Source organism: Zosterops lateralis, assembly GCF_965231275.1.
Source record: "Zosterops lateralis genome assembly, chromosome: 5".
NCBI classification, from domain to species: domain Eukaryota; kingdom Metazoa; phylum Chordata; class Aves; order Passeriformes; family Zosteropidae; genus Zosterops; species Zosterops lateralis.
The window spans coordinates 49,274,773-49,301,565 of record NC_139766.1 but is presented as its reverse complement, the minus strand read 5'-3'; the positions used below and the strand labels follow the sequence as shown (position 1 = coordinate 49,301,565).

The following is a 26,793-nucleotide window of genomic DNA, read 5'->3' as shown; positions in this document are numbered from 1 at the left end:
GGAAATTCTGGTGTGCTATCTGGCATTTACACAGAAAGTCGTGTAACTATTTACTGAGCAATCAGTAAACATGGTTTTTAACCATGGCAACCTCCATACCATGCATCCCACATTTGTAGACAGCTGCTTCAAATAAATAGGCAACAGACCTGAAATAGCATCACACCACTGCCTTAATTATTAGCCCATTGATCTTGTATCATATGTAAATAGGGACCTTAGAAAGCACTTTAGGAGGAAAGAAACATGAATCTTAATCATCCCAGATAAAAAGGGAAACTGTAGAGAGACCAGGCTAGGAAAGGTATTGCAAAAATTGCTTCTTCTCTGAAAGAGTATGCCAGTTATCTAGAAAATATATCTATCAATCCAAATGCACAGAAAAAACAAAAAGTGACTGATGTGACAGAGTATGCCAGGTGCCACCTGCTGTTACAACCTGCTTTTGCTATTATTATGTGTCACACACGTGTGCCAATAGTGATGATAAATATAACATGCATATGTTGCTTTAATATGCAGGTGCTCATTTTCAGTAAATGACCTCTGGATCTGAATATTGTTTCAGTACCCACAACTGGTAGTGTCTGTAAACTGGTGACTCAGTCATGTGAATCTCAAACTCAGCATGTTACACTTGCAATCGGTTGGAGGGCAGGTATTAGTGGATACCAAATAGGGACAGTAGCTCCAAAATCCATGTCGAAGCCTGTTTATAAATACCCATTTAAATACACCATCTGTGAGAGCATCTCATGCATCCTGTTTGGTTCCAAGTCCTGACATTTATTACAGCTGCCTGTCCTAACCTACTGCCCAGAAGCTCACCTTTTCATGGCTGGATACATCAATTGCTGGTGGTGACAAGGACTGCTCTACCTGTGGCAACATCTGCCCTCAAGTGACACAGTGCTCAAGTGACACAATGCTGCCCTGCTCCAAATTTTAAGCACCTATGCCTTCAGCCTTAGGGTTTACCTATCCCTGGATTGGCAGTGTGTCACAGCAGAGCCATCTGAGCATGGAGCATCTTTCAGGATGGTTTCTGAGCTTGTCTTAGCCTCATTAAAAAGGCAAGCCACTACTGCAATATTTTCAGTGTTGCGGCTCATGGTTAACCTAAACATGGTTGTGAGACTCAGTGGTTTGCTAGTCACAAAGTCCTTCCTCACTATCTTTCTGCAACAATTTAACAGAAGGAGCACAAAAAAGATGGGATGGGATGTTGTTTTTCCAAAAAAGATTATTTCTGGAAATAATGTAGTGAGAAGGTAGGGCAGGACTTGTGCTCCTTGCTGACCTTGGACAGCCTCGACTGCTGCCAGGCTGTGTTTAACCAAACTGCAGCCACTGATACTGGCAGGAAGACAATTGCAAATTACATAAAAAACTGCATTTTTCTTGACATTAAGATTCTCAAAATTCATCATAAAACCTCCTTAAAATTCATGTCTTTAGAAAAATGAAAGATTTAGGGGTTTTCGTAATTAAGAAAGCTTTCACATGAAATCAATGGGCACACTTCATTAATTCAGATGAAACGTGAGCTATTCTGTACACTCTTGCAAAATGCCAAATTACCTTCATGAGAAACAAAGTAGATTCTGCCCCCAAAATTACAGGGTTTCTCTTTGCAGCCAGTTAGTTGGGAAACACACAGCTTTCTCCACAGATCAGCCCAAACAATACAAGAAGACACAAAAGCAAAATACATGTAAGCTCCATTTGGCAGCTGTTTGGGGGTTTGTCCTCACAAGCCAGGTGAGAAGAAGAAGGATGGACATGTCACATCCCACAGAATAGCATAACTAAGCAGACTGAGCCACGAGAGGTCAGAGCCAGCACTCAGCAGCAGCAGGCACAAAGCCAGCATGTTCACCTCGGTTTGCACAGTGCCAGGGACCTCGCCTCTGTCCCGTAAAGGTGACACCACAGTCTAGGATTACAGCCCTGGGACACAAGGGAGGACTACATCATTCCAACAGGCTCTCTCCCTGCACTCCTAACCCCACCAGCTCCCTCAACCACCTGCGGAAATTGAGATGACCTGGCACAGGGGCGGCATCCGCCTTGGACTCAGTGCTGAAGCATCCTAACTGAGCTGGTCCTCACAGCATTGGGCACCTCTCAGAGAGCTAGTCAGCAAATCCTTCATTATAAAATGTGTCCTTGGCCTATTCTTCTGGTTTTTCAGTGTAGGTTTCTTTCCCTTAACCATGCATGCCTTCGTGCATTAACCCTCAATGTCTTCAATTGCAGCAGTTTGCTTAAATATACTGCTACAGAACATAAGGCAAAGATAACTCACAGCCAAATCCTACCTGAGGCACCATTCACTTCACCTCAACGTGCTCCATACTTAACATTGTTAGCATAGTGTCTAACAAGTCTCCTCTTGATCACATTGGTAAGAGGGAAAAAAAAGCAAAACACCGAGGTTCTGAATAGATTACTCAGAGAACAATGAAATAAACTCCAATCTAACTTTCTGAGTGCAAAAACATCCAGTGTGTGGAAGCTGAGTGCTGAACTGCAAGATGATCCCAGCAGAGTTCCCCAAAGGAATGGGGCAGACACAGGCAACACAAGGACAGGGTAAGGCAGGTACAGAGATCTCTGCCTTTATTTCACTCAGCTGGTGGAAGAATTCAGGTTTTATGGTTGGCAGATCACACTGTACCCTGCTTAGACCTAGTCAGAGGAAAACACAAGCAAATATCACCCATAGAAGAGGTTCAGGTCAGCCTTTGCCTACTGTAGACAAATATGCACTAACAAATGCAGAAGGAAATCTGGCTCCCTCTGGACAAATGCAGACCATGGAATAAATGTCATGCCTGGCAAATTGCTGCATGAGTACAGAATGCATTTAACCCTTTCCAAACACCCCCAAAAGCCATTACAAGATCTATTACTTTTCCTAGACTCTTCCACTGGCACATGTCTGCATGTGGTGTTTGGCCTTGTATAAATGAAGTAGCCAACCAGAGAGAAGTAGCCCCAGCCCCAGTGTCTGCATGGCCATAGCCCACCCAGCAGCAGAGTTCCTGGGGCCATCCAGCCTCACATGCTCATCTGGGAGGCATTTCCTCTCCATAGCAGCATACATGAAATGCAGATGATGTGTCTGAATTACAGCCATGAAGGTTTGGTCTCTTACAGTCCCAGTGACAGGCGAGTTATTTGCAGCTTCACACAATTATCCTTTCTGCTAATAATTTTCAGGCCTTCATAATAATTTTACCACTTGCTTAAATCTTCTCCTGTCCATCTTTCCTCCCTGTCAACAAATAGATTGTGCCTAGTTTTGCTTTTTTTAAAAGTTACTTTAAAGAAGCCAGCACAGTACTTCCCTTTGAACAGCCAGACCACGTGGGCTCAAGCTTGAGAGTTCGAACAGCAGCTGTTGCAGAAAATAACCTATTCATTAGGCTTCCAAGGAAAGCTGATCAAATTACTCAATACAAATAATTTATCTAACAATTTTCTCTTTGCCGATAATCCACATGCAGGACATCTTCACTGGGCCAGAACTAATTTTTTTATTATTATTATTTTCTACAAAAAATTGTTCAAAGTTTTGCTGTTTCTGTACACAGTTGCTAGGAGCGTTCATTATTCGTGGGTCAGTATTTGTGCTGTGAGATTGGCACGTGCTATTGTTTCCACACTCTGCTGAGATGACCTACACTGTGAAACAGGCTTGAATAAAAATTGCTGAAGCTTTGTCTTTCTTCTATAGGTAGCATTCTGAGAGGTGGATGTGGAAAAGCTGGCATGGGGAATACTGATATTGCAAGGCTGTTTTGCCCCACCAGTACAGGGCAAGAAAGGGGGGAGCACTTAATATTATAAATGGATCCCAAATTTAAACCTGCTGGAGTTCTTTCTTTGGTCTGAGACAGAAGAACATGTATGTGTGTGTGTATGTGTGTGTGCATGTATATATATATATATATATATATATATATATATATATATATAAAATAAAAGCCAGTATATGTTGGCTGTTTAGCAAGTTTACATTCCATTTTCTCTTGTCATGCTGACACAAATTATTTGCTCTTGTGTCTGGACTGCTATTTGCAAAGGGTGCAGTAACTACCCTTAGCCATTGCCATTTGATTAACTGTCTAAAAGCCAGTTCTTTGGGGGCAGGTGGGAAGCTCCTTACTGGGTGGCCCGGAGTCTGCAAATAACAGAAATTTGCTTTTTCTGCTCGTGGTTGGGATGAACCGATCTCCATTTCACAGCACGCTATGCAGCCTTGGGTGGGGGTCCGTCAGGGGGGGTCTCTGGTCCCCACTGTGCCACCTTCCTGCACGGGGCCCCTGGTTACAGCCCTCGGCTGCCTTTCGAGAGAAAAAATGTCCCTCCATGCGATGCTGCGTTCGTGTCAGCCCGCGGCGCGATGATTGATGACACAGCTGCTTCCGCAACCCCTGTCGGAGAGCTCTAATTTAATTAATGGCTTTCGGCGTGTGCGCGACATCCCTCCTGCAGCACCTCCGTGCCCCGGGGGAGCGCGGCCACGGCAGGGCGCCTGCTCCCGCCACCGCCGGGGAAACGGAGGGTGGCAGGACAGATGTGCTCAACACAAGGGCCAGATGCCATCGGGCTCCTCGCGGGTTTGCCTTAACCTTCACGTAGGCAGCGGCACGTGGAGCCTCCCCCAGCAGGGCAAGAGCATCTGCCACCTGCCTGCCTTTCCCTGTCCTCGGGAAAGCTGCGAGGAGCGGGGGAGAACCGCCCCACCTGGTGCCTGCCCAGCTTTCTGCCTGCCGCGCACAAATGGAAACACCTGGAGCCAGGAGCAGGGGAAGGGTAAGCAGGTGGGAAGGAGTCATTTGTTTTCCCCTTGATTGGCAGCGAGGGGAGATCTCAAAGGGTTAATGGTGTCTTCTCAGCCCAGATGTACAAAAGGAAAAAAAAACCCAAGCAACTAAGCTATGCTAGGCTTTCCTGAAGTCTGGAGAACTCAGAAGAATGTGGCAAAGGTCTTTCCCAATTGTAAAATACTGCAGGATATCTTTTCTACCACTGTGCCTTCTGTCCTTGTCAGGGGTAGGGGATGTGGGGCTGGACCACAGGACAAGCAAATAGGTTAGAGAAAAGCTGGCTAGCATGGCACTCCCCTGCCCCCTCAAAACTCCACCCTGGTCTGGATCTGTAACCAGACCTCCCACACCTAACTCAGTCTTGCCTAAAAAGAAAGAATATTGCCAAAATATCAACTAGATTAGAACCAGTTTTCAGGAAGACCTGCCTTGGGAGAAGGAATTGCAAGAGTTGCCTGCAGGGCCCAGCTTAGTGGGCTTGTCTCCCCACCCTTAGGTGCAGTCACTGATGCCCTTTTAAGGCCCGCCACTGATGAAGGCTCAAGTGTAACCTTCAAGCTTGGTGCCATCTACACTCCTTGACATAATAAAGCTCAGCGTTCAAAAGAAAAGCTGATGTCTTCCAGACCTGCCATTCTCAGTGCAAGAAAGAGCCATCAACAGAGACACTAAGATGTTTTTGGTTTGCTATTGAAAAAAAAAGGAACGAGGGCAAAGGAAAAACCTCAGAGAACTTTCATCAGCTCCTGAAACAGTCCCTAGCTGAATGGGTTTGGGGAAAAGGATAAGCATTTTATTTTCTTCAGCATGCCCTGCAGCATTTGTCCATCATTTTCTTTGAGATGAGCCAGTCTCATTTAAGTCTAGTATTTACTGGTAAAAATATTCCTCTGGCTTGTTTCCCTGGAACATTTCAGCCTGGCTCTGCAGTCAGGCATTTCTGAAGAGTATTTGCTTCAGTTCAGCAGAATCTTCAACCTTGGACCAGGTTTTAAAAATAGTAAGCTTCTACTTTTTAAAATCTTTTTCTCCCCTTTCCTTGCTGTTTCCTTTTCATTACCAAGGTACAGCTGGAAGAAGGAGAGAGACAGAGATTCTCCTTTGTTTTGAACTTTCAGTTGGACCAAAGACTTGTGCTTCAGAAAAGCAATGCTGCTTTCCCAAAGGCCATCCTTCGCTTCTGTAACGCCTCGTTGCCTCACGTCCCTACATGAAAGAAAACCCCTAACAATATTGTCTCCCTCAAGCTCTAAGAAAACAGGTAATGATGCATGGATGTGCAATGAAATTTCAAAAATGTGCACTGACTTTTTAGAAATATGCCAACTGTCAAATAAAAAATAAAATTAAAAATCAGACCTAGCCAATATTTAAGCCATTAAGTCCTCGATAGCACCAATTCTGAAGTGAAGCCTCTGTCACAGCACAGCAATTTGCCCAGTATTTATTGTTTACAGTTTACCCCAAAAATATGACCTGGTGCTTAACCCAAAAGACCATTTGCTTATTGTTATTATCAGTTGCCAGCCTACTGCTGACACACTCTACCAGTCCTTGGGTGGGTCCTGTGTAAGGTTTTTGTAGGTTTTCCTATTCAAAAAGCCTTCAAAAATCATATCTTTGGTTGTATAATGACATAGCCATATGTGTAGAGATGCCCAGCAGGAAGGACTCTGTATTTTGTGCTTATGTGAAGGTGAAGTGATAGCAACTTCTTCTGAGAGGGGTATACAGGAGCCAAGGTATAGATGCAGATACATTGACAGGTCAGTGGAAATATGTGTAAACTCTCTGTGTTGAGCCATATTGTGTAGAAGGGAATACAGGTGACCTTACCCTAATAAATAGCAGCTGTGTTAATTACCCAATACAGCCTTGCCCCTGATGAGTCACAGCTATAGCCAATAAAGGTGAGTGTGATAAAAGAGAGTGGGTTAGCTGGTGAGGGGAGAATCATCATGGAGGATTATGAGTGTAAGGACCATGAAGAAGAATCTTAGAGAGAGAATCCCTGCTGTGAGGTCAGTCTGGGTCTGCAGTTAGAGCCTGTTGTTGGAACCTGCAGTCACAGTCTAGCAGGGTAAAAGCCTGCACTCAGAGTCTGCAAACCAATACCTGCAGTCATAGTTTAGCAGGAAATAACCAGCAGTCAGAGGCCATAAGAGAAACCTACAATAGGAGCTTACTGCAGCCAGAGTCAGTGAATGGTTGCAGTCAGGATGACAAAGCTCTAAACAGGAATAAACCAGGACCCTTTTCATGCTGTGGTATACAGGAAGGCTGTGCCTTGATTCATTTTTACTCTCTAACAAGGGGGCTGCTGCAACAGTATTTGGTTCCCTTTTCCTATAGGTATATGGCTGTACCATATGCTGTGCACCCAAAGATTTACTATGAAGTGGATGTGTGCAAACAGATATAGCTGTACACCATCTCCAGTGGATGTATATATGTAAGCACATGAATGAAAAGATACACATGTTAGTTTTGCTTAAGTCTCCTTTCTTAACTTGCTCTGTAAGGACTTGTAGGAAGCAAGTAGATCTGAAAGTGGGTGTGTGCATGAGGGGTGTTTGCAGGGGTATTCATGTGGTCCTGCTGGCACACCCAGCAGTGTGCACACAGGGATGTCAGAGCAGGGTAGCAGCCACTACACAATTCCATATTCTGGATTATATTAGTGAGGGTGTGTTCATGCTCCTGGGGGCAATTCTGAGCCTTGCCCAGAGCTGCTGTCTCCACAGGCAGTGACTGGGCAGGGAATAGGCAGATCAATGCAGCAGAGAGGCCATAAGGGTAGGTGCTGGTGGGTGGTGAGGCCAAGCCTGCTGGCTGCATGGGCTTGTTCAGCTCCTGCTGGGCTGTGATTGAAAACAAACAGGACGTGGTTCCCTGTGGAAAGGCTGGAGCTGCAGGGGATGTGGCTGGCTGTGCACTGGTGTGCAGTGCCTGGGAGCCAGCATCAACCTATGCCATGAGGCTGCAGCCCCACACGGGGCCATCCTTTTGTGGCTTATTTTAACCGCTTAATCAAATTGCACTCCTGGGCTTTTCACTGAAGGTAGCCCAAATCACATTTAGACAAAGCAATTTGAGAACATATTTTATTGACAGAAGCCAAATAGAAATAGGTTTAGAAATAATCACATGCATGCCATACATTTTCTATCTCTTTCATAAGGCTTTTCAAACTAGAGATATTTACATTAACTATGCTTTGCATTTCCCCAGGATTACAGGTTACATTTACAGCTCTGTGCTGGGGGTGAGACCCCTGTGGCTGTAAAGCCCTGGTGTGCCTAGCTGCCCACCCATTCCCCTTGCATGGGCACCCTCCCTCTGCAAACCCTGTCTTCCCAGTGTTCCACCCTGCTGGATGTGTGGCTTGACCAGACACAGACCACAGTGGTGCTCCATGGCCCCATCATTGAATGTAACAGAACTGCCCTGGGACCCTGCTACAACGAGGTCCCAGCTGCCCGTGCCAGGGTGGCTGGATCCTGGAGGATGCAGGATTGTGACACCCACCACTGTTCCACTGACCTGGAGGGTGGCATTGAGCACTGCCCTGCTCTAATGGGCTGTCAGGTCTGAGGGGTAGGCTCTGATCTCACCTACCTTCATGTACAGTCCACAGTACCGCATTAAAACCTAGTGTTTTCCCCCCAGAGCCAGTACAAAGTAAATCATAAGTTCAGACCTCCTACCTTTCAGACTTGTGTTTTCCCTCCTCCTCCACACTTGATGAAATATCTCTTTTTCTGCAATGTTCAGTTGGCATTTGTGAAAGCTACACCACAGAGGATAAAATCCCAACTTTTCTTCGTGTGTAACACACTGGCAAAGAACTGGGCTGAAGGGTTCAGAGGGAAGGCTATGCAATAGGAAGAGGAAAGCACTTGTGAATTTTCTTTATTAAAAGATGAAAAGTAAGTGTGTTATGTCTTCTCTGAAGCTGCAGGAGAATTGTTTTCATATAAAATACTCAAAAAGTTTGCTACGTGGCTTTTCACCAGCCCTTCAGGAGAAAATGATGAGTATTATTTACTTTGTTCTAGAAATATTTTAAGAATTTAAAAGTAATCCCTGTTTTATAGGCATGATATTCTTACTCTCTTTACATATGCTGTAAAAGCAAAAATATTTTACACATCTTATTCAAATCTATAAAATATCATTACAGAAAATTGTTACTTTTATTACTCAAGCTGAACTTTTATGAATAGCTACTCCATTAGATTTACACACTGACTTTTTAGAGTTAGAAATGACACTGTAAAGCACAGGAATAGCTGTGATATTTATTTTAAGGGCTGCATTACAAATAATTTTCTGATAACAATTCTTTTTCTGCTCAGGTTATTACTTTATTGCTCCCTAACTTTTTTTCCCCAAACAAATTGCAAGGTGTAAATCCAGCACTTACAGTGACAGATGTCAGAGGAACTGAATGCTCCTTGCAGGTCCTCCAGAGTCTCTCTCCTTGTTGGTACCCCAGACATTTCTTTCTTTGTTTGACCTGGCAGACATTTCCCACCCAGCAGAATCTGTCCCATGCTAGGCTTGAGGGCAGGGTCCTGTCAGACAGGGGATGCACTAATGCAGGTCATGAGCTGCTGTCTAAAGTGAGATGCAGAGCTGCAGCTCACAGCATTTAAGTGTGGCTGGAAACCATTTAAATCTGAGTATGAATGTAAAAGGATATTTATTTCTGTGCTCTCAAACAGGAACACACATGCAGGCCTCCTTATTTCTAACTAGGATATCCCAGACAAGGAAATATATGCACAACATACAAAGGCAAGTCCAGCACATCACAGAAACATCAGTAAAATATCTGCAGCTGTGCTGTCGGACCCCTGGGATGTCTCCCCTAACCTAAAACCCTTTGCCCCTGGCCTGCAATACTCAACTTCCATGCAACTATAATTTCCAGGTCCAAAAGACAAACCTGACAAAGCTCAGTAGCTCTACATCTGGAAATGCCTCCTTCTCCTTGTGGCATGGAACCCTGACAGCACATCACAGTCCAGCATGCAGCATCACTGCTACAGCAGGGTAATGTTTTGCAGCCGACTAACAGGCTGCCCAGGGAAGTGCTGTGGTCACCAGCCCTGGAGCTGTTTATAAGACAGTGGAGATGTGGCACTGAGGGAAAAGGTTTTGTGGTGGGCTTGGCAGTGTTAGGTTTGTGGTTGGACTTGATGATCCTAGGAGTCTTTTCCAATAGAAATGATTCTATGATTGTAACAGTCACACTCAATTGCAAGCTCTGAGGTGAACAGGAACAAAGACCTTCTGGATACCAGGACTACCACAGAAATTTCAATAGTCCCACTAGCCATGGGCAAATGCCGGATTTAAGGTGGCTGGATTTGAAGGTGGGTGGTGAGGTCATACAGCAGATTTTCCTATGTGAGGCATTTCCATTCATTCTCCCAAAGCCTCCAAGGCTGCTGCTGCCAGAGATAATGCTCTGGACAAGGTCGGCTGGTGCTGCTTCTGCATCCCTTGGTATATTGCCTCCTTTTACCTCCTCTACTTCTTAATTCCTTCTCAAAGCTTTCAAAGATGCCAAGGAACAGAAACTACAAGGCTAGAAACAGCATTCCAGCCAGCTCCCAAATATTGTGAGGCTTTACCTGGCAGGTTCTCGTGACTACCCTCCTGTCTGTGGTGCTTTAGCTGTACAGAAGGAACATTTGGCCCCAGCAGCCAGAATCAGTCCCACAGCTTGCCAGAACTCCCCCTGAAATGCTTACAAGCAGAGATCAGCAGTGCTAAATACCTGTATGTGAAAGCTTTCTCTGTGTGTTCAGACCTCAAAAGAAGAGAACATTTGTATTGCATTTTTGAGCTAATGACAGAAAACTTTTCTCATTGAGATAAAAACAATAAAAAGAAAAGGATTGTGGCCTATAACACTCATATCTTACAGCTTCAGGCATCCTATTCCTCTGCCTGTCACTTTTATATATGCATCTATAAAAAGTGTGATAGCTTGCCACTTTCTACATATAAAAATATTATAGTGGGCACCAGTGGTGACCACTATATTTTGGTGCACAAAAAAAAATTCCATCAGGACACCATCTTGATTTTTTCCTACTTATAGTTTCCCAGAGCATGACATTTAGGGATCAAGATGTTGATGTGTTCTCTATATGAAAGTTAAGGGATACACAAGAGTGCTTTCTTCAAAGGAAAATTAATTAATCTCTTTTTCCATGAATGAATGAGATTTTTTCTCTGATATTTGTATTTCATACTCTTGCAGACAGCTACTATGTTTGCTTGGGTTGGAGGTTTTATTTTTAAACAGAAGTGAATTTGATTTTTAGGGATGCAACAAGTTAAACTTGCATACTGAGGATAGACAAGGAGTCTCCTCATCTCTTCTTGGTCAAGCATCTGTAAGAAGAGCACTATACCATGTTCAAGCAGGAGCTAGAGCAAAACTAAACTACTACAAGCTCAGGAAGGGTACAGCAAAGGGCTTGTCAGCCTCTCAGGTAAGCATTACTGGGGTCTCCTCTTTCTTTTGTTTTGTTAGTAGCATCAGGATTAACAGAGGTTTTTGTTGAAATCTAAAGAGAGGCTTGAGGGGGCACCAAAGAAAAGCCACCCACTACTGTTTCAGTAGCCCTCCACTGCTATGGAACTTCCTGCACAGTTCTGGGGAAGTCCTGCAGATGAGACCTGAGATGATGACTGAAGTGACTGCTCCTGAGAGACCCGGGAACCTGGTGCCACCACCACATGCACTTGGGGAGCTCTGCTCAAGCAGAGTCTGCTCCTGCCAGCTCTGGGAATGTTTATGGGGTGTAGGAAGTGTAACTACACTTTCAGCCAGACAGGAACTGTAATTGACTAGCAAGGTTTGGGACTTGAGCTATAGTGACTGTGTGGGACAGGCTATTTAGGACAAATCAGTGCTGCAGTGTCCCTGTGTTTCTGTGACTCAAGTGAGTGACTAGCACTGCTAAGACAATACATGCCCAAGAAGTAAGGTAATAATTAAAAAAGGAAAAATCCCTCTACAAAAGTCAGCAACTCCCTCTGCTCCCACAGAATTTCATGTCTCAGCCTGTTTTATCCTCTTTAGCCTCTCCACTGACAGTACAGAACACTGCAGCCTGTACTGTAGAGGACAACTACTTGTAAGGTTGTTTTCCAGCTGGGGTTTGAATCCTTCCTCTCCTCTTGGAGTCTGACATTCTCACCACTGATGCAGCAAAAGTGTGTTGTTTTCAGAGACCCTCTGTGAGCTGAATGAGATGGCCATCCTTGCAAAATCAGATGTATTTCTAGGTGGGAACTGCACTGGGTGTGCCAGTGTGGAAGAGGAGCCTCCTGTTTGCTCATAACCTACTTATGACTGCTTATCTATTAATGAATAAGGCCTGGGGAAGTCAGGTTTAAAACAAAAACAAAATTGATAGCTAAGAGTAATGTTAAAGAAAGTGACTTTCCAAAAGCACTTATCATTCAGTTCTAATGAATACATTGATTTCCAGCACCATTTCTAGTTAAATAGCTCTGATATATGAAATAGGCCATAAATATAGAGAAGTTCTAATACTAAATCATAAGTACCTCATACCCCAGTCTTTAGACCAAGGCTGGAGCATGTGAGTAAGTATTTGGAAAATCTTTTTTAGGATTCAGCTAGAGGCACTTTGTGTTTTCTCACAATTTGGCAGCTAAGGGAGCCAGATATGCTGGCTCTTAAAAGTTTACAGGTGTATCAGAAAAATCCTGGTGTTCAAACAAAACTGCTGAGAATGCTGGCCGTCCTAGATGGCAAAAGGCAGGAAGTTGGAAGGTAAAAATGGCAACACACAGAAAACAAAGTCAGTAAGTAGTGAAATAATTTTAAAAGGTCAATGATGTAGGAAGCAGACATCGAAAAGGAGAAAAAAAATTTAAATAAATGTAAATCCATTCAGTCTTGCCTCCTACAAGTCATTAAATATTTCCCAGCAGTGCTGATCTGTGTACTTGAGCTTGGAGGAGGATTTCTGCCTGCTCACACCACTGTGGGAAGGCATATGGCCCTGGGCCAGGGATTTCCAAACAGCAGCATCTTGCCAGCTTCTCACAGTGCTGCCAACCACTGCTTTTTGCCTCCAGCTAAACTGGAGTGGTGATTTAGGTTGGTTTTTCTTTCCAGTGTCCCTTGGCTCTGAAATTAATTCCTTTGGAATTTGGAAGTGCCAAGATGCACTGACCTCTAGCTTGCACTCTCTGCTTGGGTTGGTTTTGTGGTGTGTTGCCAAGATGATGCCTAGAAAGGCTCAGGATGCCCCAGTGCAAGGAGTTTGGGCTAATTTTAGGGAGGGAGGAATTGTATCAGTTGGATGGGTTTGTGTTTCCAGGGCATTAGCTTACTCTTAAACACTTAAGGGATCTGTTAAGGCACCTGAACCATCAAGACTGGGCTTAAAGCATTTACCTAAGGCTATGCCAGTGACAAGAGCAGATATAAATAAAGATTGTGATGGAGCTCACCATTCTTAGAGGCTGTGTGTGGGGACAGGGCACGCAGAATGAAGTGCAAAGGAGCTTCTTTAAAATTCACCTCCACCAGCATCCACACTTCCAATGCAGTGGACAATGGTTGCCAACTTACTCTTGCTTCTGTGGGTTTCTCTTTCATGCAGATACTGATGGGTGATTTAAAAATCATTGGGAAATTAATAAATATGTGAAGATTTTTTTTTCTGTCTGAAACTGTTTTATTCAGCATTTTCAGGCTTCACCTAACAGCTAGAATAGGCAGTTTATCTCTTTGCTTTGATTTATATATCTTTACTTAGGTAGCATGTGAAAGAAACAGTGGACAGTATACTGGTTTTGGCTGGGAATTAGTTGTCTTCACAGTAGCTGGTGTGGGGCTGCCTTTGGGTTAGTGCTGGAAAGAGTCTTGGACGCACAGGAATGTTTTTGTTATTCCTGAGCAGAGCTTGCACAGAGTTAAGGTATTTTCTGCTCCTTGCTCCAGTGAGGAGGCTGAAGCACAAGGAGCTGGGAGCAGGCACAGCTGGGACAGCTGACCCCAAATGACCCAAGGGATATCCCACACCAAGGGGTGTCAATGTTGGCACATAAAGCAGAGGGAAGAAGGAGTGTGGGAGGATGTTTGGAGTGATGACATTTGTCTACTCAAGTAACTGTTACATGTGACAGAGTCCTGCTTTCCTGGGGATGGCTGAACTTCCAACAGGAAGCGGTGAATGAGTTCCTTGTTTTGCCTTCCTTCCATGCCCAGCTTTTGCTTTCCCTGTTAAACTGTCTTTATCCCAATCCATGAGTTGTCTCACTTTTACCCATTCTCTAGCTGATCCTGACAGGGGTCAGGAGTGAGTGAGCAGCTGTGTGGGGTTTAGGTGCCAGCTGGGATTAAGCCACAATAAAGATGTGGGATCCTGGGGAGTTATACAGTAGAAGATGCTGGTAATCAAGCTAGAGGATGATGTTGCCTTCTGTCTTCAAACTGTTCTAAGTATCTGCTCAGCTGGTTAGCCAGTTTTTTTTCTGCTTTGGTGGCTGGGGCTGCACCACTTTTTTGAAACATTTGCAAAAACAGACCATGCACCTATGCTTCTGGAAAAAATCTCCTAGGAAAATGGGGAAAAGAGTGGATATTTTCTGTACTTTCAGGCAAAGGCTGAAAGAATTTTTAAAAATCCCATAGCAGCAGTACACTGAACTTATTTCTCCAGTCGTTTTTATCTCTAAGAGGAGCTCTTAAGGGTGGTCCCCCTCGGGTGCTGCCTTCTGTCAGATCCTCTGGTGGAGCAAGATGCCTATAGCATCCATATGTGCTTTGGAGGCCCACAGGACAGCCTCTGGGTGGAAACTGGGTGGGACAGAGAAAAGGGGGCCAGGTAACATGTCACAATGTGAATTCAGCTGTTGCCCATGAAAAGTGTGGCTGAGAATCTAATTCTAGGTGTTACTTCACAACACTGGTGAAATATCTCTTCTCTTGATGAAAAGCAGCAGCCTCTGGCCTGGCAGTGGCAGCCTCTTGGTTACGGATGTACATGGACAAGGGGATAGGGTGAGTGTGAGCACAGCAGGACCAGCCATGGGGAAAGGAGCCCAAACATTTCCTTGGTGGCCAAAGCAGCCTCTGGCAGGTTAATTGTTAGCCAGGGTGTACACTCACGTTGGGCACACTATTTCCCACTATCTGCCATCCTGGGCACACAAACACCCCCTGTGCCAAATCCATCCCCGGCGCGCGGATTGTGCCCGGGTGGAGCAGCACCTGGCCATGGAAAGGGGGTTTTAAGAGGATGCTGAAGCGTGTTAAACGGGAAGAGCAGGGTCGGGGAAGGAGACTGCAATTGCTCTATTGAGGCCACGTCAGCGAGACGGGGGAGCATAAACAGGAAAATGAAGGCAGAGCATTTAAAGCCGGTGTGCAGAGCGAGAGACATCTACCGGCTCCCGCATCCCCGCCGCCGGGGCCCCCTCCCGCTAATTACCGCAAGCTTTCCTCTCCTTTCAGCTGACAGCCGGGGAGCGTAATTAGCGTCTAATAAAACCCCGAAAAGTCAGAAATGCGAGAGCGGGCTAAACAATAAACACGGCGGGGCGGGCGGGCGATGCCCGGGCTGAGCGGAGCGCGCAGTGACACCGCTGTCACCGCGCCGCCAGCCCCGAGCGCGCCGCCAGCCCCAGCCCCAGCCCCAGCCCCAGCCCGCCGCAGACAGACAGCTGGAATTAATCCCGGGGGGCGCGCGTGACAGGCGAGCCAGGCAGACAATTAGAGTGAAGGAGGAAATTGGAAATGGCAAAGGTGTGAACATATGTCAAATTACAACTAAATGATAAATTACAATTCTGTCATTGAAATAAGCGGTAATTAAGAAAGATTTCAGCTAGCCCTCTTGGAGGGAAGAGAGGAGGAAGAGGAGCAAGCAGATTTTTCTCCTTCCCCCTCCCTTTTTTTTTTTTTTTTTTTTTTTTTTTTTTTTTTTTTTTAGTAATATAGTTTGAGTGTGCTGGCTGTATTGTTTCCATCCACCGCATACATTGGGGCTGGTTCGTCCTCTTTCTTTCTGAATGCGTTCGTGTACTTAAAATATAATACCTTGCTTCCCCCTCCCCCCTCCCCATCCCCCTGCCTGGCAGAGTGATGGTGTCAGAAATGAGCAGGGAGCTGATAGCAACTGATAAAAACCCATATGGAGGGATTAAAAAAAAAAAAAAAAAGCCCACCCCAACCCTCCCCGGTCTGTTTAAGCCGCTGCACTCTAATTATTTTAAACAAGCCTGGCGCAGCACAGCTGACAATTAGGAAACCCTGCTTGCAGGCCCAGGGGATTCATGTGAGCTCTCATCATCACTGCCGGCTCCACGTCCTTCCCGTTTTGGCACGGCGATGGATGAAGGCAGGCGGGGCTGCCTGCCCTTGCAGCCCGCTCTGCTGAGATTTGAACCAGGCAGGGAATCGTGGCTTTGCAAGGCAGAATCCCACCCCAGTTCAGGAGCCATGGTACCTGAGGTCCCTCTGGGCCCTGGGCACATCCACTGAATTTTTTTTCAGCAATGGGATTTCTGTGGAATGAGACTGCTGTTCCCCAGCTGGTGTTATCTGCTGAGAGCCTGTGCCAGTAGTTGACACTGCTTCTCCTCACAGAGGGGGGAAGCGCGCCTGGGTAATGATGAATGTTTAGCTTCATGGTAGCACATTTGTCATGTGAAATTAAAATAATATTGTGTAAACAGCACCTTTCAGCTAAGGAGCTGGAGGTGCTGTGCAAATACAAATGGGGATGGGGGGGTTGGATATCAACTATATGCATAGGTAGACTTTGTACCTCGACGTGACCTGTTTCTACATAAAAGAGTTGTTGCAGAAATTTATCTATTGGCAATAATTGTTTAAAATACACTAAAGCCAGTTTAGTGTACAAATCAATATTAAATCTCTACAAAGCGATCGGCTCCCTTTGCGTTTCATTACATCTATTAGGTTTAATTAATCTGCAAATGGAGTGACATAAAGATTTTTTTAAAGAAAGCAAGATAGGCTAATTACAGGTCAAAGGCTTGTTATATGCACCCTTATCATCCCTTAGGTACGTATGTCCATTATACACAAATGGATGAGAGATGGCCTATGGATGCATTTGCACACTGATGAGCTGGCTCTGAAATGCAAGGTTTTGCAGCAGCCCTCCCTACTTAAACAGGAGAGGAGAAGAAATAAAATAATTCAAAGTGTTAAATGCTTCGGCATGCTTTCCTGACAGTGAGGTTGGCACTAGTGACCATCATGGGGGGATAAATCATTTTGCAGCCACTGCAGCCAGAAAGTGAAGTTCAGATCCTGGAGAGCTTAATTAGGAGGCATGTTAAAAGTGAAAGGGTGAGAGTCATGTTAATTATGTGGGGTTCCTCTTGGAGCCAACCCAGGCAGCAACAGTGCTGTAAGGCTAAGGGAGCATTGTGTTGTTCCCTGCATTAATCACCCCATGTTACTGGTATGACACAATTGCTTATACAAAACCCCATCCAAATGCAATGGCAAACTGCAGGTGGAAGCTTGGATTTGTTTGTACTTGATTACTGTGACGTAACCCTATGTTTTTGGAGCCACTCCATGCTCCAAAGAGTATTACAGACACCAAGTGGGGTATGGTAAGAGCTCTCCTGTGCTGGCATGAATATGAAACTTGAAGGTTTTGACCAGTCTCCATGGATTGTTGGGATTTTTTTCTACCATTAAAAAACTCAGTGAAATTAAAGACTCTTGGTTATCACATGTAAGAGAACTTTTGATATGAGGTCCCAAAGGCTTTATAGATTAGCAACTCAGTAAATTTTTCTGCTTTGTCCTCTTGGTGAGGGCTTAAATCTTGTAAAAATCCTAATTGCGGGGTAGATACACGTAATGTCTACAATTCCTGCCTCAAAATTAATGATGATGATGATAATAATAATAAAGTTTCGCTTGAGTAATCCCTTAGTGATGGTAATTAGGATAATGGTGAAACTTAGGATGTGAAGACGTAACTGCTGCTCTCTAAAGCCCTTTAGCTCTCCCACTTCAGCCCTCTGGAGTCATCATTGCCCTCAAGAAAACATGAACTTCTGGAATACTCTTTGTCAGGATGACCTATTTCCAGACATTGCCCCCAAACCTGTGTGACTGTTGGCAATTTTTCCTTTGGGAAGCCACCCAGCAGACTACCAGGAAAGGGCATAGACTGGTTTACCAACAAGACCCCTCTCTGGAGTTCAAAGGGGTGCAGTTCCCCCTCACAGGTGCTTCCTTGTTCAGACACTGTTGTGCTCCAGCAGCAAGTGGAGAGTTTTGTACGTGGAGGCCTTTTCTATAGTGGTGGAGAAGCCCAAATTAGCGCCTGTAATAGACCAAGATATATGCTTGTCGGCCAAATCTCTTCCGGTGACAGAGATCACAACTACATGTTTTTCCTACATGATTCAGGCAAAAGAAAAATAGGGGCTTTTTTCTACTCCTCTGTGGGCTTCTTCCCCCTGTCCTATTATTATTACTTACTGGTCAAAAATTTTCATAAATCACAGTTTTCAGCTGTGATGTTAGTCTATCAAAATCTGAGGTGCAATCAAAAAGTTTTACTAAGCGGTCCTTATAAATGATGTATTAGAGTACTTCACAAAGGAGGTCTGAAATACCTCATGTTTTCCTGACTATTAAGTAAAAAAAAAAAAAAAAAAAAAAAAATAGAAAAAACATTGATATCAGCAGGGAAATGGTTGATTTTTCTGGTGAACAGTCCTGAACTCTTCATCTCCCTTTCTCCATTCACTTAGCCCTGTATGACTGAAGTCTAGAAAGGTCAGCTTGTACCTGTGTTTCAAAAATACCACGTGGAAACTGCCCTACAGCTGATGCCATTTCCAAGATTTTCACTTGGTTTTTGTTTTACAGGATTCAAACCCCGAAATTCTGCTGAGAGACATCAACCCACTGGGAATGCCTGGAATAGGCATTTGGAAAAGAGCTCCGCAGACATTTCCACAAGAAACAAATTTTCCCAATGGGTTTCTGCCTTAACCCCACCAATGTCTGATATTGTGTCACTGATCCTGAGATAAAAAAAAAATAAAAATGCAGCACTGTCTTTGCTTACCATCTGTTTGATGTGAGGGAAGTAATAGGAAGCAGGGAGGATCTTATACATGTACTGGCCTAGTAGATGTATTAAAATGCATCATCACCATCATCAGCTGTCATTAGCCACTCCAAGCAGTGAATTATGGCAGGGAAAGCAGAGATTATATGTGCAACAAGGGAGAAAACAGCATTTAAGGCCCGGAATATATTTGGTACTGACAGTACTCTGAAGTCATTTGGCATGAGAATATCACCCATTACATGGATGTGTCGAGTATGTTGTTCAGCACTTCTGCGCCGTAGGTCTGTGTCCTGGTTTAGGATAAATTAGGGGAGAACTGGGTGTGACTATCACACATGCAAAGTGGATTTGCAGGAAAGATGGCCTGTGACAAATATTAGATAATCATTGACCATTTGAGGCAGTTCCTTACAGATTCAAAGAAACAAAGATAAGAGCAACACACTAGTAATTCAGGTTATTTTGAGAATCACTGAAGATACGTTCCAAAATTAACTGTATATAAGGTAAAAAAGAAACTGCAGAAAGAAGGAGATGAGCTATAGTTTGCACAATATTTTTACCACGGTTTAAAAAGCAAAATAATTCTCATTATAAACACCTTAGCTTGACAATCTGGGATACCATTACCAAAGATTTTCTACCCTGACAAGAGCCCAACATTACAGGCTTCAAGAACCTTGTATTAGACCACAGCTGGTTTTAGCATTTTAGAAAACCAAGTTTAGCTTCCATTTGAGATTAAAAGAATATAAGACTAGTAGTTTTTACTCCTATCATGCACATTAAATCATGTTCTAATAAAAAGCAGCTGACTGCAACAAACAAAGTGGATTCGGACAACTACAACCTCCTTCATGCTGTGTTTATTTTTGAGATTGGAAACAGGCAGGAACACATCAAGTTTGCAAATGTCAGGCTCTGCATATATGTTTGAATTCATGAAAATGACAGGCTGGCCTGGAATATTGTTTTATGGATTAATTTCCTCCCTGTCCTTCCCCATCCCTCCGCACCTTCAGGAAACCTCCTGAAGCCCCCTAACTTTTACTGTGTCTCTCCAGCCAAGCTGTTCTGGCCCTGAGTCAGATTGCTGTCTGCTGCTGCCAAAAATTGATTTATCTCCCCACCGAGGTTGCCGATGATGACCAAAACATCAGAGTAATTCAAGATTTGTGGTTGGCTGTATAAACTAATTCCTTCCCCCCACCTTATTTTACAAGCCAAAGTAATGCTTCAGTCTATCTTCTTCCCACCAGCGTTCTTTGAAATTCATTTCATAACCATAATGCTATGGTAGCAAAAACATCTGAAAAGGATACAGCAATTCGCAGCAAATTAAAAAAGTATGTCCCAGAGTCTAAGCAAAAATTTACAGTCAGCAAATGAGTATGGAGAATCATAGACAAATCATAGTCTCGATTCAGCAAATATCTGGCAGGTATCCTGACATGCCCCACAAGCCCAGAATAAAATAGGACAGAGAAAAAAGCTGAAGGAGGAGATAAGACAGGAGTTGTGGTGCTGGGAAGGAAGCAAGGGCATCATGGACCATTTTTTTGAGAGGCAAGGTGGGTCCTGCAGATGAGCAGCATCCTGTTGTTTGTCCATCACTGCCATGTTCAGAAGCAGCAGCACCTCCAGCCCTGCTCTCCTCTCACACCCAAAGTGAGCTCTGCAGCCGTGGGCCCAAAACTGTTGTGTGGGACCTGAGGACATCCTTAGGCGTGGCTATGTCCTGCCCTCAGGTACCATTTAGAAATTACACTAGGATGGAGGAAGCCTGCTCCGCTCCAGCTGGGCCCACTCCACCAGGGAGATGGGCACAGACCTGCAGAGCATGGAGAAATTCCTGCTGGGGAGGTTGCATTAGCACCAGCTGGTGGGCAAAAGTGATGAGAGACCCTTTGGGATGCCCCAGTGTGGCTCCTACCTCATTGCTCCAGCCCTGGGGGCACGTTCCCAAGTCCCCTGGAAATCCTGAAGGACAGTTGCTTTGGGTCCTTCACAACCACACATGGAGCCCAGCACATGGGATCCTTTCCCTCCCATGAGCCTGCAGGCACTACACCAACACAGACACCAAGGAGTGATGAAAGCATCCAGAGTAGCGGGCTCATCCATGACATTTCCACTTCTCAAACTCACAGGCAAAAGGGATTATCATTATCCACTCTTAACGAGGCCCTTAATGATGATCCTGTTGCTCAGTGACTGGCGCATTACCGACAGGTGCATATAACAACACACAGCCAGAGCTGCTTATAAATCCGTGACCTATTCCAACTTAAACTTGCTGAGGACCTGACCCAAAATATTTATTCCCTCGTGGAAAACAGATACTTCAGGTCTCCTAATGGTCTCCAGTGTTCCTGACTGACCCAGTTTGGAGCGTGAGCTACACTCAGCCCTATTTCAGCACTGAACTAGTTCCATCAGAAATGGTTTCCTTTAAAACTGCTTCCACCAAATGACACACTAAGAAAATATTTAGATTTTTTTGGGGGGGAAAAAAAGAGAAAGAGAAAGAGAGTGGAACTAATCAGAAAATATATACCGGGTAAACTGAAATGGGCATTATGTAACATCAATAGAGTTCCTAATTAATTCAGATTCATTCAGATTTTACAGCCCTTTTCAGAATCACCATTTTTGTTCAGACAGAGAGGAGGAAACTATAAGATAATACAAAAATACATGTGACCACAGCTCCTGAGCATATTAATGAAGAGAAATGTAGAAAAGGCAGGATTTTTTCAGAAGAGCAGAATAGCATCTGCAGTGATAGATGCAGGGTACAGCAAAATAGGTCAGTAAAGGGAAATATGTGTAATGAATTATATAAAGCTGTATCTATAAAAATGGATGTATTGATGAAAAGTGATTTTAAAATGAAGGCTCAGATACAAATCATTAGTCCCATGGCCAAGACTAATATGTATTCTGCGGTAATAAGCGATGTCATTACAAGTGAATAACAATGCTGTAATGGGCAAGGAGCCTTGCTGGGGGAGGGGACTGATTATCAAGCAGTTAGGAGACCTTTTTTCAAGTGTTCACTTAGCTTTAGTTGCCTCAGGTGCTGGCTGGGCAATTTCCAAAACACAGTGGCAATGCCAAGGAGCACAAGGAGGAAATTCAAAATTTTGAGTGGCGATGGGGATGCCTCTCGTGGCCTGGCCCACTGAAATCTCGGGGGGATGTTACTGAGCTGGGTGAGCTTTGGAAGCAAAAGAAATCACCCTACTCTTAGCAGAGTGAGTAGAAAGGACCGCTGAGGACTTGAGTACAGAGTGGACGGGCAAACCTCCAGCTGCATTCCCGATGGGCTCATCCCTTGCCTGTGCTGCCAAAGCCCAGCCTGCCTGCATCAACCACCTCCCCTGCTTTTCACACCTCTGTTGTGTGCCCAGCAGGCGGGCATCGCACAGGGACCCTCCTGCTTCTCTCCTCTGCTCCATCTCCCCGGTGCCCCAGGAATGGCAGGGCCCCTCAGTGCTGTCCTGCTGGATGGGTGCCTGTGGGGGAATGGATGTGCAGTGCTGAGCTGATACCAGCTGAGCAATATAATGCAGTGCCGTCAGGAGCATTACTCATAGCTGATGAACACATACCTTTCCCAGTGAAACACATACATTCCAGAAAGAAATGCATAGATCATTTACTGAAGCACATTTATTACAGCGAAATGTGTACCTCAACTAATGAAACGCATAGATCATATAGTAAAATGATTATGCTCACACCTAGCAGGCTCAACCATTTATTTATTTTTAACCAACTTATTTTGGTTAGGAGGCTGAGCATGGCCCTCCCCCTCCCAGGGATTAGCAGCCCAAACCCCATTTTTTTCTTCAAAAATGTATTTATTTTCCCATCATACGAACCCAGGTTTCCATCCCAAGCTCACTGAAAAATAAATTAGAATGGAGCCCTCTCTTACAGGAGCTGAGCATCTGAGCTGAAGACAGTTTTGCTATTGAAGATGGATTTTACTACTGAGTATTAGTGGATACTATATCTGGTGTGCCTGCTAATTAAAAATTATGTCTGTGTACTACAAAACATTTTAGGCATTCTCCCTTAAATGTTAGTTTTGCTGCCCACTTGAGACATCATCTGCATCCTTATTAACATCTTCAGCCAGAAATAGGTTGAGTCAGTGCCCCTCCAGGGTCGGCCATAAACCAGCCATTCCAGTACATAAATTCAGTCGGCTCCACCTCGTGCCCTGAGGACTGAACCAGGTCAAACACTTCATTTACTGCTAAGGAATCCCCCAGTATATATGTGCCACCCATATCCCCAGCTCAGCAATGCTGGGAAGGGATGTAAATCCCAGAGTCACGCTATGGCACTGACATCACTGACACACTGACCCACTGGGAAAAAAACCCAGCGCCCTGACCCATTCTGTTACATGGAATCCTGGCAGCAGCCAAGGGACAGCCAGACTTTCTCAACAGCTGGCTTGATTAGCAACAAAGCTGTGTTTTGAAAAAAATAAAAGAGGGGTTTCTATTTTATTGGACTAGCCTTTCCTCTGCTGAATTGTACCTGTTTGAAAAACCAACCTAGGAGGGGGGCAAAAAAGCAAATTGCTTTTTGGAGCGAGGAGCAAGGAAGGAAAAATAGACCAATAAAAGCAGAAACTGGCAGAAGATCAGGTATGAAATGACTGAATTCAATATCCCTTTCCCCTTTCTTCTCCTGAACACCATTGGTTTCCGATTGTAGAGCGTATCGATTTGAAATTTTTTTTCATGTTAACTTTTAATTGCCCTGCTCCAGCTGCCAGGCAGTGCCTTGCTGAGCCCATTTCCAGCCGCCATCCTGAGCGCCCCACCATCCCCAGCATCCCGCGCTCTCCATCAATAGGAAATCAAGCGGCTGCTCACAGAACACAACTCTTCCTACTTTTCGCACTGAGCAGAGAAGCTTTTTCAGCCTCCTCGCGTGTCACCAACCTTTGGAGCAGCTTCGCTGCCCAACTATCAGCTCTGCTGGAGACTTTTTATCTTCCTTACAAACTTATCTCTCGAACATGCTTTTTAATGTGTAATAGTTGTTTGCTTCGGCAGGGGAGGCTTCCTTGGGGCTTATTGTGCTTAACTGGCCCTATTGTTGGGAGCCTTCCTGATAGAAGACGTTGCAAAAATACATGGAGGTCGGGCTGGATATTTGCGTTTCCATTTCATGGAGATAACGACATTTTCCTTAAGTTATATGAGTCCCATTTCATTATTCCATGAACCTCTCCGTGAACCTCGGGCTTCACTATGTAATTTATGGTCCCTGATACAATCCAACGGTGTAATCTCATGATTTATGTGCTTCATTTATAATTTGATCATTTCGGTGTAATACGTGTTTTTCTGGATGATTTATGTACTTTCACCTGTACCGTGCGCGTTTTGTGCCATGATGTACATATTCATCAGCCGCGCGCTCTGCCCTGATGGCACTTTCCCAGGGAGGAAGGTGGGACACCCCAGCCCGAGGCCGAGTCCTGGGGTTAATTGCAATCAATTCACCTTCCGTGCAATTACACTTTCATCTGCACGCGCCTGTGAAGTGAGCACGCTTAACGCCGGATCAGCGGGAAAGCAAATGCGCCTCTTTTCCCCTTAGAGCCAATAAAGCCGGCCGTGGCATAGGATTACAGGGGGCAGCGGGGACAGATTAGCCCTCCTTTCTAACATTTCCATTGAGAAAGTGCTGAGAATAATTAATTATGTCCCCGTTGTGCTGATTAACGCAGGTCTTGTTTCGGTGAGTATCCCGACTGCTGACGAGGCAGCAGTAGCCTGCTCTGATTTCAGGAGAGCATCCCCGTGCAGGCACAAAGCCCAGGAAAGAGGGACCACCCTCTCTGCTTACTTGTGGGATCAGCTGTGGCCAAACTTTTCCCTGCAACAGCAACCCCACCGCCCTCCAGGTCACACTCTTTCTTCCCAGCGCTTTCCACCTTTACCACCAATCTCACTCGTTTTCAACCTCCCCGTCCCTTCCTGCTACACATCCTGGGCTTCTGGTCCTGTCCACCTCACTCCCCACCTTCTTGCACCTACCATTTAGCCCCAGCATAAATTAATCCTACTCTTTCTACTCTCTTGTGCAGGACATGCTCCCAACGACACACACCATCCTCAGTGCTCTCAGGTGAACTCTTGCCAATTAATCCATATTTTTCTCCAACAGCAGTGCTCAAACTGGGGCAGGCAATGCCACCTGAGCCCTTGCTAACATTGGGTGATGCAGAAAGTCTCTCTCACCTGAAATTCACCCCTTGTTTCACCCAGTGAGGCATCTGCTTTTCCACACTGTGTTTCACATTCAGCTTGTGATGTTCATGGCTCTCCAACCCCAGCAGATCCTTTCTGTCTGTTGATCTGCTGTTGTGCTAAGCATTCCTGACCAGGGATGTGCACCATTTATTCCTACCTAAAACTAGTCCTTTGCACTTCTCCTTATTGAAGCATCTCATGTTTTCTCCAGCTGTCCCTGTTGCCATGTGTCCCACCACAGGGATGGGGCACAGAGGTGATGGTTCATTGTCAGTGGCTTTTTCCCACTCCATGGTCTGCATCCCTGTGGCATCTACAGGAGAGTGTGGCTTGAGACAGCATCAGGAGCCTTGCTGAGTGATATTCATTGCCTCTCCACATGGCTTATTGCCCTGTCATAGGAGGAAATAAGGTGAGTTTGACATGATTTGTTCCTGACAAATCCCTGTTGGCTGTTACTTATCTCCATGCTATATTCTAGAGGCTTATAAATAATTTGCTTGATTATTTCTTCCAGCACTTTTCCATGCACTAAGTAAGTAGGCTGACTGGTCTATGGCTTCTTGATCCCCTTGCTTTGCCTGTTTTCCAAGATGGGCATTCCTGTTATCCTCTCCCAGGCTTCAGAAACCTCCCCTAGCTGCCATCAGTTCTAAAAAAAAAAAAAAAAAAAACAAACAAACAAACAAAAAAAACAACCAACAATAAATGACTGTTTCTGTGAGCTCCCTTGGATCCAGTCTTGTGGAAAATATCCTGCTGTATTCTTCTTCCACCCTAAATTCTACCTCCTTGTTGCTGAGATGAACACTGTCAACCTAAAAAATATTAATTGGTGAATGAATGGGTAAAGCTGGAGGAAAAATAAGAAAGGCATGGAGTGCTTTTGTCTTTATGACATCACCTATTGCTGGTTTTCCCACCTCGTTTAACAGTGGCCCACCCTTTTCTGGTCATCATGAGAATCAACTAAGATACCTGTGGAACATATCTGCATCATAATGAGATGTTTCCTTGTTCTCTCTTAGAATATACATATATATATGGATGTATAAAAATGTATGGTTTTATATAAATGCATAACAAAGATAAAAATATGGGTATAAAACAAGCTGGTGCTTTGATACCAGAAGGAGCAGGATGTCCATGTGGACAGGGCATTCCCCCAGCACCAACGCTGCTCATTTTCAAATATCTCAGCCTGCGAGGTAGCTTGCCAAAAGAAATACCACCAAGCTGCAGCTTTTTACCACATGATGAAACAAAAGCCCAGAACAAACTTAGTGTGTTAAAACTCAGCTGTATAAACAGGAGGGAGCTGGCGTGTGTGCAGTCTTTTAAGTGTAAGCCAGATGTGAATCCAGCCGTGGTGCATCCCTTCCAAAGCCAGGGTGTGAGGGAGCAGGGACTTACACAGCCCTGTCTGCCCTGGTGCCTGCTCCCCTTAGCACAGAAACTCAGGCTGTTGTGTTCATGTCAACCAACACTGCTCTGCATTAACAAGGAACATCTCTGCATTATCCTAAG

General features: G+C 44.7%; 1 long non-coding RNA gene across 2 annotated transcripts in view; it reads left to right on the top strand.

The window, feature by feature from the left end:
• The window catches only part of LOC310909678, a 59,139-nt gene extending 40,194 nt beyond the window's left edge, over nucleotides 1-18,945 (top strand). For both annotated transcript variants that reach the window (XR_014590136.1, XR_014590137.1), the window contains one exon: nucleotides 18,772-18,945. This is a non-coding gene — a long non-coding RNA (uncharacterized lncRNA). The remainder of the gene's footprint in view (nucleotides 1-18,771) is intronic.
• Nucleotides 18,946-26,793: the final 7,848 nt, after the last annotated feature.